The sequence below is a fragment of the Callithrix jacchus genome, chromosome 12 (assembly GCF_049354715.1).
Source record: "Callithrix jacchus isolate 240 chromosome 12, calJac240_pri, whole genome shotgun sequence".
Classification (NCBI taxonomy): Eukaryota; Metazoa; Chordata; class Mammalia; order Primates; family Cebidae; genus Callithrix; species Callithrix jacchus.
Window position 1 is genome coordinate 74,246,875 of NC_133513.1, and position 5,713 is coordinate 74,252,587.

The 5,713-nt window shown below is 34.1% G+C and overlaps 1 pseudogene; it reads left to right on the plus strand.

The window, feature by feature from the left end:
* Positions 1 to 204: 204 nt before the first annotated feature.
* Positions 205 to 1,059, plus strand: LOC128929179 (transforming acidic coiled-coil-containing protein 3 pseudogene; annotated as a pseudogene).
* Positions 1,060 to 5,713: the final 4,654 nt, after the last annotated feature.

Below are 5,713 nucleotides of genomic sequence, written 5' to 3' on the forward strand. Positions count from 1 at the left end.
AGTCAGTTCAAAAACTAAACTATATTCTAGGTTTACTTAAGCTTTCATCATTTCATGTGCTTGGATGACAAAGACAAGATAGACTAAAGGCAAGGTAGCCACCTCAAGCAGAGTAAATTAAGGACGGAAAGTTTTTAAAGACAAGGTACACTGTCTTTATAAAGCATCAAACTCACTGGCAATAAGTTCTTTATAAGATAATTAATGAAAACTTGCATTGCCTCATGTAATGTTTTACATTTGAACTCTATATCAGTATCTGATAGCGAGCCTCCCTCAGGAAGTCCACGGGAAGCCACGCTTGTGGAGTTGGGTTTCTTGGGAGCAGTGGATGCTCCGGTTCCAGACCCACCCCCAGGTGTCCCCGCACCTGGTGTCCCACCTCTGTCCACCGGGCCTATAGTGGACCTGGTGCAGTACAGCCAGAAGTACCTGGACGCGGCGGTAAAGGCGGCACAGGAGGAGAACCAGAAGCTGAGGAGCTCCAGAGGAAGAACCTGGAGCTGGGGGTGATCATGGACCGGTTCGAGGAGGTCACATTCCAGGTCATGGAGGAGGTTCAGAAACAGAAGGAACTTGCCAAAGCCGACATCCAGAAAGTTCTAAACGAAAAAGACCAGCTGACTGCAGATCTGAACTCCATGGAGAAGTCCTTCTCTGACCTCTTCAAACGCTTTGAGAAACAGAAGGAGGTGATTGAGGGCTACCGCAAGAATGAAGAGTCACTAAAGAAGTGTGCAGAGGATTACCTGGCGAGGGTCACCCAGGCAGGCCAGAGGTACCAGGCCCTGAAGGCCCACGCCGAGGAGAAGCTGCAGCTGGCAAACGAAGAGATCGCCCAGGTCCGGAGCAAGGCCCAGGCGGAAGCATTGGCCCTCCAGGCCAGCCTGAGGAAGGAGCAGATGTGGGTCCAGTCGCTGGAGAGGACTGTGGAGGAGAAGACTAAAGAGAATGAGGAGCTGACCAGGATCTGTGACGACCTCATCTCCAAGATGGCGAAGATCTGACCCAGAGCGGCAGCCCCTCCTGTCTGTCCCTCTATCCAGCTGTACTGTCCAGTTCTTTTAGGTGTCATTTTCTTTTTCTGTCTTAAAACTAGATTGCTTTGAAAAGATAACTAAATAAAGTTTCCTTTTGGTGTAAAAAAAAATTACATTTTTATGATTTTGGTATGTTTTAGTTTAGAAATTGAACATTTTCTATGTTTCTGCATATTTACACATTCTGTAATAATATGGACAAAACTCGATAGAATACCAGACATAAAAAACTTTGATCATTGGTTATTTAAAAGTATTTACTACAATTTCATTGACAGTTATTTTCCTAACCAGTAGGAATTAACAACTTCTCTGAGTAACAAATCTATTACTTATATTTTGTTTTCGTCATAATTTTTTACAAATATCTAAAAAATACAAAGAGAAACATCATCATATTGAGAGTGTGAGCATAAATAGTGTTGAATTTTAAATTTTTCTCTACTTTCCAGGAAACATTAATGTTTTTAGTGAAGTTTGCTCCTCATACGAGTTTTCATGTGTTTTTAGTCATGAGGAAACTAATAAAAATATCACCACAAAATAGAACTTTGTAGTGGGCAAAGCTATAGAGACAAACAAAGAAAGCCAGATGGGAGATCATTACGGTGATTTGAGATGTGCTTATGAGAAAAGCTCTTAAAAATCAGATAAATTCTGAAATAATCCTATTTTAAATATTTGCTTTAAGTAATGAATATTCTAAATAAATATACTAGTGTCAGATTAACAGTTACAAAGAACAAAATTAGGATAATGTATTAGGATTTATCTATATATTTAGTTACATGCACATACACAAATATATTTGTGTACCCACATAAATTTGTGTGCTTAAATATTTTTCATAAGTGGTCTACACTACTAAATTTTTCCATATCTACACAGCTTTGTTAAGTTAACAAGGGAATATGCCACAATGAAAATATATTTTTAGGGAAGACAGATGTTTGTCTTTTATATACTTTATAAATATTAGTGTGGGAGAGAGCTGTAGAGCACAGACTGATGATTCACTTTTACACAGAAAGAGGTAGAAAGTTAGGAAGAGCTGATATAAAAATCAATTATTACAACTGGTTGCAAAGCAAACTCACAGCTTTGATTTTTGTAGTTTTTAGTCTCTTCCACAAACCATTTTTCCCCTAAACCATAAATTCTTACAGTGAAGAAATTGTGGAATACACACATTAATACTGCTCTGAAAACTTATTTTTGTGAGCAAACTTGTAATAAAGTTTGTGCTTATTGAAATGAAACGATATTTAAATTTTTATTTTAGCTAAAATATATCCTATTTTTTCATCCCTTTATTTTCCATCTATGTATACCTTTATAGGTGCACAACAGGTCATTGGGCCATTTTTTTTTAAATTTATTCAGTCCCTCTATGTCTCTTCATTGGAGAGTTTAGTTCATTTATCTTTAGTGTTACTATTGATAATAGAGACTTCCTCCTGCCATTTTGTTATTTGTTTTCTGGTTATTTTGGTCTTTTCTTCCTCCTTTCCTTTCTTTTTGTCTTCCTTTTGGTAAAAGTGATTTCCTCTGGTGGTATGATTTAATTTCTTGCTTTTCATTTTTTGTGTATCTGTTGTATGTTTTTTTAATTTGAAGTTACCATGAGGCTTGCAAATATTATTTTATAATCCATTGTTTTAAGCTGATAACAACTTAACACTGCTTGCATAAACAAATAAACAAGTGGGAAAAAAAACTAATACAAACTCTATAGTTTAACTTCTTCCCCCTGCTTTTTAAACTTGTATTGTTTTTCTTTATATCTCATATTACAGTCTATGTCTTAAAAAATTATTGTAATTATTTTTTATTGGTTCATCATTTAGTCTTTCTATTTAAGAGTAGTTTAGGTACCATAGTTACAGTGTTATAATATTCTGTATTTTTTTATACTTACTATTACCAGTGAGTTTTGTATTTTTCTATGATTTATTGATCATTAACCTCTTTTCCTTTATGCTTGGAGTAGTCTCTTTAGTATTTTTTGGTAAGACAAATCTATTGATGAAATTCCTCATCTTTTGTTTGTCTGGGAAAGTCTTTATTTCTCCTTCATGTTTGAGGGATATATTACTCTAAGGTAAAGTTATTTTTTTTTCCTTCAACACTTTAAATATGTCATACCACTCTCTCCTGACCTGTAAGGTTTCCACTGAAAAGTCTCTGCTAGACATATTGGAGCACCATTGTATGTTACTTCTTTTTCCTTGCTGCTTCTAGGATTCTTTCTTTATCCTTGACCTGTAGATTGAGATTAAATGCCTTGAGTTACAGTTCTTCTGGGTTCAATCTGCTTTGTGTTCTATAACCTTCCTGTACTTGAATGTTAGTATCTTTCTCAAGGTTTGAGAATATCAGTTCTCTAATATTATCCCTTTGAATAAATTTTCTACCCCTTTCTCTTTCTCTCTCTTTTTCTTAAGGCCAATAACTTTTAGATTTGTCCCCCTGAGGCTATTTTCTACACCTCACAGACATGCTTCATTCTTTCTTATTCTTTTCTCTTTTTTCTCCCCTGTGTATTTTCAAAAAGCCTGTCTTCCAGCTTACTAATTCTTTCTTCTGCTTGATCAATTAACCCATTAAGAGACTCTGATATATTCCTCAGTATCTCAATTGCATTTTTCAATTCTAGAGTTTCTGCTTGATTCTTTTTAATTATTTCAACCTCTTTGTTAAATTTATCTGATAGAATTCTGAATTGTTTCTCTGCATTATCTTGAAATTCTGAGCCAAATTATTTTTTTACCACAAAACTGAGTAAATATTTTAATGTGGTTTTACTTGACTCAAGTTTCTAATAACTTCCCTTCATGACAAATATATTTCTTATGTTTTGCTCCTGTCATCATGAATTTTTTACTAATATCTACTAAATACAAATAGAAACTTTACTGTATTGAGAGGAAGCATAAATAGTGTTGAATTTCACTTTTTCAGATTGAAATTTAGGATATTGTAAAATATGATAAGCAATTTTGACTTTAGGACATTGATACAAGAGCTACTAAACAGAGGAATTTGCTGCAATTATTTTTTTAATTTTGCCCCGTTTTCATTCTGCCTAAGTTCAAAGTCATGTAGGGGTATATGTCAACTAAAAAAAAATATTTTCATATGTCATGTACAAAATTATGCCTATGTATTTTGGAGGGAGAGGCCAAAACATTTCTCCAGAGAGCACATAACATTTTGAAAAAGATAATAGAATTCCCCAGCACATACCCCAAATGATCAAATAATAATGCAAGACATGTATTAAAATATTCATACCATCAATAGCACATACTGTTAGAAAAACAGTGATTAGCTGAGGCAGTGATTATTCTCGATAGTCTGAAAGAAAGAGATCGATACTTGTTTCAGCTTTTAAGCCTGTGTTTTCTGAGACAACAAACATGTCATTGCTGATTCTTTTTTTCTTTTTAATGAGGGTAGAGAGTGTTTATATCTAAAACTTAGGGTTGGCTGAATATAATGACCTGAATTGTAATCAGGACTTTGGGAATTGAACCATCATTCCAATACGGCTAAACAGAAGTCTTGAATGTGTGGCAAGGTTTTTGATGAAAACTGCTACTGAGCTGAATTCGTTCTCTGTCATATATATACTTTCTTCTTTAGATCTTAGATATTTATTCTATGAATCATCTTAAAATCTTAGCTTTTCATTGCCCCCCAAGAGGTTAGCATGTTTTCTTGATTAAATCTCTCAAATAATCTGAGAAAAACTATTCTCTGTGTAAAAACTGAAATAGTTTAATTATTAAAATTAATGAATATTCAGACAGTCTACATATACTGGAATTGTGAGTTTAACCTTTTTTTTTTTACTTTGACAAAATTTTTTAAAACACTTTTCTCCATAATGTTTTAACAATTATCCAGTTGTAAATCTGAAAAGAAGACTTGGCATTAGTAATGCAGAGAAAATAATTTTTATTTTTAAATTTTTAAACATCAACTCTTTATCTCTCACTGTTTTCATCTTTATATCTATATGTAATATATAATATATACATATATATATGCCTTAATGGCCCACCAAAGAATGTAAAATATGAATACAGTAGGTCTGTGTTTCATTTAACGTAGGTGAATTGATTATACTCAAATTTGTTGAAATTACATTTGAATTGATTCAAATGTAATTATAATACATTATAGCATGGTTACAAACATCCTAAACATATAGTGAAGTCAATGGTACAAATTGGCTTGATAATAGTCATGTTGCACAGTCTTACCCCCTCAAACAAAAGTAAACAGGAAGATTATTTTGTTCTGGCATGTACCCTATCATTTATATTTCTTACACAACATTTTCCAAGGCTATCTTTAGCAACTGAGCCCAGTAAGGGCCGGTAGTGCCCTCTGTTGAGGAGTGCCAGGACATGGCTAGGGAACTGCATGAAGTTCAATCCCATTTTTACCATTTGAGATTCTTTCTAACTCTCTTTTTGTAAAGTTGATTGAGTTCCTTGAGGAATCCCAAAAATTATCCCTATGGGTTACTTCTAGGTCCCTATCAGAGGATGGCAGCCTGATGAGTGAATCTCTTTCTCCTGGTGATGAAGTTTTTTGTTTTTTTTTTTTTGTTTTTTCCTCACATAAATTAGGGAGATCAGCCTATGGAATGTTACTGACACATT